At 43.3% G+C, this 13,654-nt stretch overlaps 1 long non-coding RNA gene across 1 annotated transcript in view; it reads right to left on the minus strand.

Moving 5' to 3' along the window:
- LOC135297382 (uncharacterized) overlaps positions 1-12,661 on the minus strand; it is a 65,996-nt gene extending 53,335 nt beyond the window's left edge. Inside the window, exon 1 of the long non-coding RNA XR_010359391.1 lies at positions 12,556-12,661. This is a non-coding gene — a long non-coding RNA (uncharacterized LOC135297382). The remainder of the gene's footprint in view (positions 1-12,555) is intronic.
- Positions 12,662-13,654: the final 993 nt, after the last annotated feature.

A 13,654-nucleotide genomic window follows, 5' to 3' on the forward strand; every position in this document is an offset into this window, starting at 1 on the left:
GGGAGGAAAATACCAAAATCACAAAAACCAGCAGTGGCTGATGCCCAAAGGCATGTGGGGAGGGAGTAGGGCAGGGGCTGCACCCCTGGGAGGCAGAGGGAAGGAAGGAGGTGAGGGCTGTGCTGCCTTGCCCACAGGAAGTGGCTGAGAGCTTTGGTGTGTGGTGCTCTGGTAAGTACCACAGGTAAACTCACAGATAAATGTAGAATTTGTGAAAGAAACTTAGTTGGAGGGGAAATGGGACAAAACTTTGTGTCAACAGCTGCTTGTACTGAAAGAGGTAATAGCCTTTAAACTTGAATTCAATGGGGAAATATTAAACTGTATTTTTATGCCTTGCTCATTTTCCCCTATAAAACCCCACACAAATAGTAAAAATGGGAAGGGAAAAACTCAAAATAAGCCAACAGATAAATTAAGGTTGAACCAAGCTGAAAATAACTCTCCTGTAAGACTGACTGTAACCTTGCATCTGTGACACCCCCTTTAGTGAGGGGAAAGAGGTGATTGCACAGGCAGGGAGATGGTAGGAACCACCTCAGCAGCCCGTGCTTCTTCAAGAGCAAATTTGTGGCAGTACCTTCCCAACTGGCACAACTGCTGCTGCCAAAACTTCCTGGGTAGAGAGACAGTTTTCCCTCCAGGCCCATATGGAAGAGTAGATTCTCCTGAACAAGATTAATAGGTCAACCCTCAAATTTTAAATCTCATACAGGCAACCAAGTGACTGCTTGAAGGCTTTGCTAGCTGAGCTGAGAGCGAATGTGAGGCAGGATGAGATGTACTGGAGAGATATCCCATTTGGATGTGGACATGCTCTGCAAGCTAAGGAGAGCTCAGCCTACAGTGCCATAATATTTGCCCTTACAGCAAGAGACTGAGTCCAAAGCTGTTTTCTGAGATTTTGGTCTCTGGCTTCTCTTCTGGAAAAATGAAGCTTACCCTTTAAGTTCAAAAGGCAGAGTACTCTTCTCTTTCCCATCCTCTCTTGTGTTCTCTACTGCCTCACTCAGCCTGATTTCTAGCTGTGTACTGGGGAGAAAAATCAGCCCTCCTAGCTGGTAATGTTTTTTGGTTTGTTTTTTTTTTTAAGCTCAGTCCTGTGTTTGTTTGAATTTTGATCATATTCTCCTGATCCCAGTGATGCCTACTGCTGCTGGCTGAGTCAATAATTACAGCAGCATTTTGGACATCAGAGAAGCAGCAGTATGTGCTGCTGAAAAGGTGGCTGGTACATGGACCCTGTATGCTGGGCTTTGTCTCCCCATCTAATGGCCTCTTTGGACTCCAGGTGAAAAGTTCTCCTGTGGACAACTTCATGGTGCCAAAGAGAAATATATAGCTGCTGTTTCAAGAGATGGATCCAAGCTGACCTGCATCTGGGCAAAAATGTCTCAAAAAATTATGCCTCAATGAATGGACTCCCTGCCAGGCCACCAAGAGGCAGCAGAAATAAACTCTTCTCCCAGCAAGTGCTTCCTTAGATCTGGCACCTGGTCCCAGCCTGTCTACTCTGTGGGCTTTAGCTCAGCACAGCAGCACATGCTCAGAAATCCCTCTGGGCAGGGACAGAGCCCTCTACAAGCAGGAGAAATGCAGCTGAGATCCTCATAAATTAAGGTTTGCAGGCAACATGAGCATAGGAAGAAGTGTTCAGCATCAAGGGGCTGACAGAGTGAGAGGAGGAAGGTGAAAAAGACTAATGAGAAAGGGAGCAAATGTTCTAGAAGACCTGTAGTGTATGGGAGGCAAAAGGCAGCAGAGGAAGAAGGTCAAGGCAGGGAAGATTGGTGGTGGGGAAAAAGGAATAAAAGAAGGAGTAAAATGCAAATTAACTAAAGAGCAAAGAAAGACATATCCCTCTAGTAGGTGGACATGGGTGACTGAGGAGGGGGAAAAACTCCTGTGCTTTCATTGCTGTAACAGGAGGATGTGGCTGCTAGATCTGCTCAAACAATACTTGGGAACTGCCCACATGCTTCTCCAGGAGGCACTGATCCTGAATATGTACTGTGGGACACCACAGTGCTGAAAAGACACTAAGTGCTTGCAATTGTGATACAAGACAAATAGATATATATTCCTGTCTAGTAAAGAGAATACTGCTTAAATATTTAATTGTATTTCGGTTTACAGTAGTTTACCAGTGTTGAAGCATCCAAAATATGCTCACAAAATATCAGCATTTTAAAGCTATAAATTATTCTGGTTGATTTTCTTTTTTCCCCCTCTAGACAAAAGCAATCCTTTGACAACAGGCTCCCTCAAACAATGCAGCCCGTGACAGTCTCATTACAAACTAACATCTTCTCTCACAAGATATTCTCTCACATGTTGAACCAAACTACTGAGAAAGTAGTAATTGATCATTCATAAATGCAGACTGGTAGCTAATAGCATCCTCACTTACCTTCTCAACACTGAGCACATTTAAAATAAATTCAGGATGTATGCATGCGGAAAACTCAATTGCAGCCGCATTGGAGATGAACCAAAAATGGAAGCATTCAGAAGTGCTAGTGAAAAATCCAAATAATGACCCGTAGTAGATGTCAGCCTGAGAGGATAGCACATGCCCTGCAATTACCTTAAAGGGACTCCGTCTGTGTGGTCCATAAATACATGTAATTTTCAACAAGCAGATGTACCATGTAACTGGGTGCTGATGCCAGGCAAGAAAGCTTCTCCCAGTGTGATCTCATGAGCTGTGTTTTGCTTCCTTTTCTAGACACATCAGGACTTCAGTCTCCATTGTATTACTGGTAAAGTAAGCCAATGCAGCTACTGGATAGGATGAGAGTGGTGGAAAGACAGACAAAGGTGGATGTGCCACTGTTTATCTGCTGAGGCTGTCAAAGCTTCCAGGGTCCACTTCAACAGGGAAATATTTCAGTTTTAAAAGTATTTTTTAAAAAATCAAACAGGTAAAGAAAGTTTATTTACACCTTGTGAATACCTTCAAGTGTGTGTGGATGCTTCAAGTCACTGACATTTTGGAAACCAGCCCTTTGAATTTGTCATGCAGGACCTGTGATTGCTGTTTTGCATGGGATGGCAGCATGTACACGGTGCTGGTGTGTTACATGTGCACAGCCCCAGGTGGCCAGGCAAAACAGGAGAGCTATTACAAGCGCTGCAGTGCATGGAAATGGCAATTTTATGGATAATACTATGTGGTGATTTATTAAAAGCTGTGATTCTCCAGCAGCTTTTATTGTATCATCCTAAACCAACACTCCTGTACAGTGCATTAAGCTGGGTAATTCTGTTGGTTCTTCACCAGGGCTGACAACACTATGTGTAAGATTGCATAGGGTGGGCTGGTGAGCTCCAAGTACCATCACTCTACATGGATCATCAAGAGAGGAGAAAAAGCCACGTGGTCAGCACAGTGTGGGTGTTCTCCGGGGCAAGAGAACCCACTAAGGAAGGGTAAATCCCACTGTTTTCTACGTTAGTCAGTGCCAGTGGCTTGCAGGCCTGGGGTGACTCTACTTCAGCACCAGTGACAATAATGGCAGAATTTGTCACTCGGGGTTTAACCATTAGGGCAGGTAATTGACCTCGTTGGTTCCTGCCCCTGCTCCCCTGCTAACTTGCTGCAGGGCATTTGGGTTGTAGCTTGACCTCTTTATGCTCTAATTTTCCCTTCAATAGCACATGAATATTAGATGTTTTGCTGTGATGCTCTGCTAAATGTGTGAACACGCATCAGACCCAGTGGGAATGGGGTGTGCAGCATTATTAGGATGTATACAACTCTGTGTTTTCAGAAACATTTATATTCCACTTCTTAAATATATTTTGCAAATGCAACTTGCAAAAAAGCAGGGCAAGCAGTGCTAACACAGCTTTGCCACACACTGTCAAATGCTTATAAACTCTATTTATAGCTACAGTTAAAGATTCAGACATGCAAGCGCTCCATTAAAAGACCACATTAATGAGCCCTTAGAGAAAATATCTCGCAAAGCCTTTTGAGCTTGTAACTGCTCAGTTGTTCAGGGCTTCTTGCTTGTTAACATTCATAAAATATAAATACTGTGTACTAAACACCAGCACTTTGTGGATCACAATGACTTATCTCCCCAGCAGCACCGCAAGGTGCGCGGGGAGCGGCGGCACCGAGCTGCGCCGCAGGCTGCAGGGCTGCACAGGTCGCTCACCCAACACCTTCTCTGGGGCCTGCCTTCGCTCTGCACAGCTGACTGGCACGATGACTCGCAGGTCAGTATCCGTGAGTGTAATTTCAGAGGGAGCAATCAAACCTATTAGCTGAGAGTGGCAGAGCTGGGCCTCCTCGCAGCCGCAGCTCCAGAGCATAGCGAGTATTTGGAGCAAAATCTAATAGATAAAAATCACTGGAGATTTTTTCCTTTTTCCTTCGGCATAAGCTAGCTGATGAGAAGTGTCGTTTGAAAGAGAAAAAAGTTGCTGTATTTGATTTGTCATTATTTCCCCATTGTCCCTTCCTGCCTGTGATTATACAGTTTCCATTTTTGCTCCTTTGCCTCTTACAGAATTCCATATTTTAGGTTGTGACAGATGCTCTTGCTTAAATGCTTTTGATATATGTTTTATCTGAAACTGTTTTATCAAGTCTGCATTGTGTAAACAAAAATCCCTGGAGCCCATTTAAGAATAATTGTCTGTAACCTTTAATATTGCATTTCCATCCATCCAGAAGTCACAAAGCACTTGAGCAGCAGAGAAGGCCATTTCTGTGTTTATATCTGGCTCTCAGCAAGCTGCAGAGGCTGAGGTAGGGCAAGATCAAGTAACTTCTTGGATGCTATTTTCTGGCACATGCTAGCAACCAATCCATGTCCTTGTCTTTGTGTTTTTGGTCCCATAGCCTTTCAAACAGAAGGTGCTCCCCCGGAAGGAATAATTCTGCTCACAAAATGAAAAATAAGGACAGCAGGCTTTAAAAAGCTTCAGGGCAGTTCTTACTGTTCAAATGTGTCATTGATTTCAATAGTGCATTAGCAGGCTTGTTAAGCAGGATCTTAAGTGCTCAGCTTTATTTTATGGTGGCGAGTACCTGATTGTTCAAAATATTAGCATCTTATTGTGACAGCAAACTGGCTCGTGCCATAAAGTGCCCAGTGCTGAGACTGCTGTGCCATTACTGAGTGCCTGATAAAATAGGGTCATTTGTAATCAATTTGTGATGTAGGAGGGCAGGGCTGTGACACTTCGTGCTGCTTTCCTCATAAATTTCCCTTTATCTGCCTCGGTCTGTCTGTTGACAGAGCATTGCTGTCTGTCCCATGTCCTGTGCACAGGCTCCTGCTGAGCTCCTCCACCTGAGCCCCTGCTTTTCTGTCCATATGTGAGGGAGACTCACACTGGCTGTGCCAATAACCTAGGAGACAGCAAAAGAAATCCTGTGGCCCAAGGGGTGAGTTGCTATACTGGGAGATCTGGGTGGACCAGGAGTCAGTACATCAGCCACTCAGATGGACATCTCCACATCAGGAAAATATTTTCTTGACTCCACTGACCATGCTGACTGACCTCCATTATGTAAAAGGGGAGCGTGATCCCATCCCCAGTTGTCATGTTCCTGTTCAAACACGTGACAAATCCTTGTGGTGTGGAACATCTTTAACAGCAAATCTCGAAATTCAGTCCAGGGCACCTGTCTCATGTGCTGTCCCATGTGTTGTTAGCTAAATCCTTTGTGGAGCTGTGGGTGAGAAAGCCACCAGGAACAGGCTGTGCACTGCCTTCAGGGTTTTGGTCAGTGAGCAGAGCCTGCAGCCCTGACCCTTATCACCTACAGGCATGGCCAGGGTTGTCTTCTCCTTCGGAACACTTTGGCAGAGATAACTCATCTTCAGGGAGCAAGCAGGAGAGCAAAGGCTGAGGAAAGGGTGGAGGGTTGTGGGGACATTGGTTTTGTAACCCACCATAATTTTGTATCTGGCTGTGCAGAAGTGGCACTGTGGGGTTTGAGCAGGGGAAGTATGAGGGTCTGCAGTCCTTGCAGCCTTCCAGGGCCAGCTGGCAATGGAGCAGGGGACTTGGGGCTTACCACAGTGACTGCCTCTCACATCCTCTGGGGACTGAGTGTTCAAGGGGATCATCTCTTCATTTTTTGCTTGTGTGTAGGAAGCAAATTCCCACCACTTTAAACCACTACAAAGCAGATGGGTCATATCTGTGTTCTCCATGCTCTCAGCAGGAAAACAAAGCAAGCTGAATAACCCTGTCCAGAGGCTGCCTTGCTGGCAGTGATGCTGGCTGCAGGCTGGCCCGGGCTTTAGCTGTGTTAAGCACATATATGTTAAGCTTCTGTGTGAAAGCAAAAGGGAAAATGAGAGGGAATTATGTGGGCAAGTGGAATGAACAAATTGGTGTTGGTGGAGGTAGGACTTGTGTGTGGGACAAAGGGGCTGGAAAGTGTTTAAAAAATGGAAAGCTTCTCAGAGGAAAGCAGCTGGGCTTCTGAGAACAGAAAAAAGTAATAACTTACAGAATTAAGAAAATGGTTTTTATTTTCAATTGAATTAGAGTAAAGCACTTAAGTTCATTCACAAATACAAATGTTAACTTCTGTATCCTGGTTTTGGTCTCCATAAAATATAAATAATAACACTTTCATTACTCACAGGGTGGTGTGAAAACAAGTTCATTCACTTCTGGGAAGCTTTTGTGCTATATGGGAAGTATAGCAAAGACTATGAATATACAGCTAAAGCTGTGGGCTGGCATTGAGGCACTTGGCATCTCCCCAGATATGCCATGTATCATGCAAAACAGCCAAGAGAGGAGGGTACAAAAACACAGGCCAGACTTAACGAGTTCTGAAATCAGGAACATGTGACTCCCCAAAATTAGAAGTGCAAAAGCTTTGAACTCTCGGAAAACACTAAGAGTTCTCCACATCTCTCTCAGAACACTGAGAGGAGCATATGTTTTCTAAAAAAAAAACAGCAAAAGGCAATGAAGAGGTAGGATGCAGTGGGGAAATACTCAAAGATATAGTCCATGGAAATCAAGAAATCTGTATGCCGTTGAGAAATAGTTCTACTTGAAGTAGGGATGACCACTGTGATTGACTGGGAGAAACAAAATGTGCAATAAAGAGAGAAGAATATGAGACTTATAAATCAGCAGGGTCAGTGCTGCAGGAACAGGTAGAAGAGCTGTTTGTGAAAGAATGCAAGAAAATGATCCAAAAAGCTGAGACAGAAAAATAAGAAGGGAAAAGATGTGAATATGGTAAAAGCTTTTATAAATTTGGTATGTAAGAAGCTGCAGGTAAACTGAGGATACAGCCATCATCTTCCTGAACAACAGGGTGGCTACCTTGACTAAAAGGGGGATATTGCCTGGAAAGTGAATTTCTACTTGTACCTCAGTCTTCAGTAGGGAGAGATGTGAAATTTGTCACAGTTTCTAGACATTTTCCAAGGACAGGGGAAAAAAATTAAAAAATCAATAACTCTAAAAGCTACAAGGGAATCAAACAATTGACTAAACCCACCTAGATAAAGAACTATTAAAAAAGTGGGTTGCTTACACCCCAGGTTTGTCCTGAAAAATAAATGTTCAAGGAATTAAATCATTCAAGATGCTTAAGCTGGCTATGGCAGAGGTACCAGAGGAATTAGGAGGAGACATTGCTGCATCCCAGACTTTTAAAGGGAAATAATAGAGGAAGAATTGTCTGTCAGCTCCAGGGAGCACTTAAGACAGCTGATTATCATTACTAGACAGATAAAAGTAGACACCAATTCTTTACTTCATCAAATAAAAGAAGAAAAATGGGGTTAGGAGGAATCAAAGATTTATTTTAGCATCCCCAGATTTTAAGAGTACACGGTTTCAGTGCTCTATGGGACACCACTGAGTAAGATGGGAGATATAGGACAGAGTTTCTTGGTGCTGGGCTTGATTACCCAATCCAGATGATAAATATGTAGCAATTATTTAGGGTAGGGGTGGATAATTGAGTGACATGCTTATATATTGGGCTCTGTTAGCACTGTATGTCTGTCACTTAGGAGAAAGAGCACAAGGAAGCAAAGACATCAAAGAAAGAGGCATAAGGGAGAGCAAAGAGGAAGAAGGCTTTTGGAAGCAGAGAATGTTTGCACTGGTAGATGGAATTTAGCCTGAAAAAATGTCAGACTGGGAAAAAGAAAATCAAGGTAAAGGTGCCTTAAGGAGAGAGCTGGGGCAAGTCAGCATAGCTAAAATATCTGAGGATAGCAGCCAAGTTTCTGTTTGTGTTCCTTTTTAAGGTTCAGGGAATGAAAGAACTAGGCGTGAATGTTGCAACATCTAATTTTTATGTACTTTGATGGAGTTCATAACCTTAATGCTTGCATTTGCAGTGCTTAAGGAGACAAAGCTACCCAGCAATGGGACCCAAAGCTTGCTTCATACTAAGCTGGGGTGATTGTCCTCCAAGAAGTGCTGCAGATCCCCAGTGACACGAGGTGGTTCAGCGGCTCTTTCCAAGCAGTGTTTGCTGTGGAACAGGAGCTCAGCTGGAGCTGGGCTGCAAGCACACCTTCCAGCTGGCTTGTTGCAACCTCCTGTCGTGAAGGTGATCAGAGCATGCAGCTGGGACATGGGGACATTGAGTTCAAAGCTTGCCCTCCCTCCCTGGAGGTGTCTCAGCCCACAGATCTCCTCTGGAACACCTTCTTCAATTATGTCTTTTGGATTCCTCCTAAGGAAAGCTTTTCTTATTTTTGTGTTGCAGTTGTTCCACAGAGAGAACAAGAGCTGGGCCCAGCAAGACTGTCCTACATGGCCCAGGTGCCCTCCTACTGATGTTCATATTTCAGGATGATGTGGAAAGTGGGTAAGATTGAACATGTTCCTACTGAAGTTCAGTGTTCCAGCCTTCATGTGCAGAAGGAGGGAGGCAGAAGAGGAGTAAGTAAGGGAAAATGGGCAGCCTTAAGGGCATGTAGATCTCTAGAGGAATTTTTGAAAGGAAGAATATTCAGATACATGGAGGTAGGAGAAATTGAAAGAAAATGCTAGATTTCAGCTTGCTGCAGCAGATTATGCCAGGTTGACTGCTGTCTTGCTTTGATTAAACTGAATATTATGTCCTAGGTAAAGGAAATGCTTAGTTCTCCTGCTTAGGAAATGTCTGGTGAAACTGGATGACCTGAGAATTAAAAAGGGAATTCTGAGACAGAAAATGATTTGGCTGGTGGGGAAATGACAGTGGGTAAATTTCAGAGGGGAGGTAATGGAGTGCAGTTAACAGAGGAGTTTCCGAAGAATCGTCTTCAGGACCTTGGTGCTAAAAAGGAGATAATGACATTTTCTGCACCCCTGGATGAACAGAGAGGAAAGGCTGATACCCCTGAGCTGATCACAGAATGCTTCTGTGTCAATGGAGACAGTCAGGCAACCCCAGTTAGACACTGCAGGTAAATGCTTACAGTGAGCTGGTGTGAGTAGCTTGTTACTGTAAATTATATGGAGACCAGGGTACAAGGGAGATCATGAGATGCCAGCTGCATTCTCATGCCTGTTTTCATAAATCTAGACCCAAAAAATTGGATAAATCCTTATTAACTCCCAGCTGTGACAAAGCAACCTAACCTAACTGCTGTTGGCTTTTACCTGTCTTCAAAGCAATTTTTTTTGTATTTCTGTGTGTAGCTAGCAAGAGATGAAGGAATGCAAGAGCTGCTTTTCTATGGCTGCAAAGCCTCCTTGAGCATTAAACTCTTCCACGCTGCCTAGACCTCTAGACCTTTGCAGTAACAACCTTATACTTCCATCAGATGTGGACTGGTCTTGTAGGAGATCTTTACCCCTAGTGAACCCAGGCAATAACATGTCATGTAATGTGGGGCCAGTCCTACACTTAAGTATTACACAAAACTTATTTTGAAATATGGTTTTGTCCTGATGGACTTACATGGACAAAACCAACCCAAATTTCTTAGTACTGAGGCAATTTTTATCTCTGAGGGGCTGGGCTTTTTTAAGACAGTCATGCATCCTCAACTCATAGACCTAAATGCATTATAAAACACTGCTCCATACCATCTTCCTTTTTCCTCCTTCTTTTTTTTCTCTCTTCTCATTAATTTCAATCATGTAATAAGAAAAGCCCAGTTATGCTAATTGGTATGACTCCTCCTCAAGGGCATTGTGAAGCATGAAATAATTCCATTCATTACTGACAATGCAGGGACATGAATTTTCCCTGGAGGATCTGTTTCATCTTTTATTTGGTGACCATATAGAACGGTGATCGGATTAGGGACATATTGTTTTAAAATTAATTGTTTGTCAGGGAGAAGCTGCAAGATGGTGGGGAAAGAGGAGGCTTAAAATGCCAGAGATTGTTTGACTTGGAGGTTCTTGGAGGCTGATGCATCTAATGGGTATTTATCAGGCAAACCCAGCTGCTGAGCCATCATTTGTCCCAGCTCTAATTTTCTTTTTAAAAGGCAGCTGAGCTGGTGTTTGAAACATGCCACAGGCCGGCAGAGGGCTAAATTGATGTCAAGCTGGTCAGATTCATTTCTCCTTTTTTATTTTTGGGAGTTAGAATTTCATTTCCCTAAAACGCAGTAAGTGTTTGGGCATGAGCTCCCAAGCTGTCCAAAGATCATTTTGGAAACAGACCACCTTGCTGGGGTTTGTCTTCCCTTCTAACAGGTAGTCCATAGCCTGCCAAGCAAACACTGCAGTCCTAGAACACAAACATTGGTGATTCTAGCTGAGAGGAAAAACCAATCTTTTTTATCTTTTCTTCTTTTTTTTTTCCTTTTTGCTGAGCTAGCAAAAAAAGCATCTATTTGTTCTTTTGCTGCATTTGCAACATTTTCATTAGCAAAGGGCTGGGGTTTTTTTTGGAAATCAGGCTGCTTGTGTGAGGAAGTGAACCTCCTGACACTATGTCATTTCCCTTGTTTCCAAACAGCTTCTTGTCTGAGCACACAGCCTCCACTTAACATCTGGCTGTGAAAGAGCAGGGAACTTTCTGCCAGCCATTCCTCTGCTCTTTCCCTTGCTGTTCTCAGATGATGTTATCAAATCTTTAATTTTGTTGGCTTGATGTGCATGCTTTTGGTTATTGTTCCTTCAATGCCCTGGATAGATTTACTGGTTTGGTGACAGCCTTCCAGCACTGAGGAGCAGGTCCAAGCCAGCAGTGCACGCTGCATGGGTGTGTTCATTAGCTAAGTGCAAAATACCGACGAGTCAGACATGTATATTGTTCCATCTCTTAGGCAGCCTCTGCTGAGGATTACTCATGAAAAATAATCAGTAAAATACGTTGCAGATGAAGGCTGTGACAGGAGAGATAAGCCTGCCATTAAAGGTCCCATAATGCAAGCTCATCTCCCTCCCTCCCAGAAATGGAAACATGGATAAGGTCTTTTAACTGAGTCAATAGAGATCAATGCAAAGGCAATAACTCAAGAAATGGATGCATTAACCAGAGAGCAAGAACCAATATACTCCAAAGTTGAACCATGGCTCTGGAATTAGATGTGCTGAAGGGATACACACCAGGTTACTAAAACCAATTGAAATCATAAACAAAAGACTGAAAAAAATAATTACGGGTTTTTATTTTAATAATGTCATATGGTAGAAACTGAGATTTATGACAGGCATGGGAGTAAATTAGCTTCATGATCAGGAGTGAACAACGTATTTGCTCTTTGGGTCATCTACAAGCCAGCCATCTGTAACTGAGGATGTGACTGACTTGATGGAAAAGGAGCAACAACAGCCAGGGATGATGAAGTCACCTTCTCCAGGCTACCCTGTGCTGAGAAGAGCACAGGCCTTCCTATTGCACATGAGGAAAGGCTGGGAATACATGTTTTGTACATCTACCCACATGTTTTCACAAAGAACAACCCCAAACCAAAAAATTACAAAACACTGAAACACTTGCAGGTTTGACAAGCATTTTGGAAAGGTTTGTGCAGTTGGAAGAATGACATAATACCAAGCTAATATGCATGTGAGGGAGCCAAAATCCCCACTGGAAGAACTGTGGGAAAAAAGCACAAAGGGAGGGGGAAACACCCAGTAAATGTGACACCTGACAAGTGCAGCTCCTGCCACTGTAGGTATCCTGCACCTACAACAGAACTGCTAAAAAGAGTGTTTGATAGGAGTCTAGCCCAGGATTCAGAGTCAGACGCTGGCTTTATGCAGCTCCCACAGTAATTGCTGGGAATGTCAGTGGTTAGCAATGCTGGAAAAACCCCCAGCAGGCTCCAATAGTGTCTAAATACATTCAGTGCATGGTCTTTTCTGGATTTTACCTTGTCGAAGAATAGACTGAAATCTAAAGTTACCTGGAGTGTGTGTTTGCATTCCTCAGCCTTGTTATCACACCCACGCCTTGCCCATTGCACTGCACTTTCCCATTGTTTGGGAAGGAGCTGGTGAGCAGGGCAGTGGTGCCAGGATGGACACTGCCCTGCTCCAGGGACCCTGCACCCTGCAGGAAGGAGGGGGATCCAAGACATTTCCTTAACTCTGGAGCTGCCTTCTGCTGTGACTGAAAGGAAAGGCTGTGGAGTGCATTTGACCCACCTGTCTGCTGGCAGGGATTGCTGGAGTTCCCAGGGACTGATAGAGATCCCAGCTAGGCCCTGGTGCAGATAAACCCTAAGATGTATTTCCATCCCTGTAATTTTCCAGCCCACTGTTGGGGATATCTGGGAGTGTATGTTTGATCACTGGGATACCCTGCAAGAAAACAGAAGGGGTAGAAGCCAAAACACTGAAATCAGATTCTAGAGATGCAGCTACACCTCTGAATACTCACTTCACTGCCATAGAACAAGGAGGAAAATCTTAGTAAGAGACACTTGAACTTCTTAAGAATCATCTCTTGGCAATAATGACCTCTCATGCATATTTATGTACAGCACTTAGCTTTATAATGGACACTTGAAAGACATTCATTTTTTTTGCCTAGGAATGAAGCTATGTGGAGTGTGGCAAAGGTGTTCCAAAGTCCAAATATTAAAATACAGAAATGCTGCTGGTATTTCTTGCATGCCAGCCCAAAACTGTGTCCTGGGAGTATACTGCTTAAGAATTCATGTGCTTGATGAAATGTGTATGTGTTTGCAAGCATATATACATACCCCTAAGAGTCAGTAAAAGCAGGTAGTTGCTGCAGAACTTCAATCAGGCTTTCCTGGAAGATTTTCAGACAGGTCCTAGGGCTTGCTTGGGTCTGTAAAACCTTTTTGTTGCACAGAACTTAATGTTATTCATTATGCACTGAAAGCAAAATCATATGACTACCATTTCCTAAGTAACATAATTATCTTATTGATTCTTATGGGGCAAAACACTACTTTTATTGTTAATTAATACTGCCAAATCTGGTTATGCAATTCTGGATATAGGAAGTTCAGTTTAATGTGTGGTTATGGGGAAAAGTCTAAAAATAAATGCTTTAACCTTTTTTTTTTTCTTTCAGAATGTGAGTATAGATATTCCTTTGTGTGATTCCTGTTCTTAGCACTACAGGAAATACAACCTATTATCACTTTTCATCAGGGAAAGAGAAGCATAGATAATGAAACAGAAAAATGCCCTGTGAAAAACATATTTAATAAGTTTTAAGTAGCTGAACCAAAATGCGCAGGGCAAAGAAACATGATGCTGCTCTTACGGA

This window comes from Passer domesticus, chromosome 3 (assembly GCF_036417665.1).
Source record: "Passer domesticus isolate bPasDom1 chromosome 3, bPasDom1.hap1, whole genome shotgun sequence".
NCBI lineage: Eukaryota > Metazoa > Chordata > Aves > Passeriformes > Passeridae > Passer > Passer domesticus.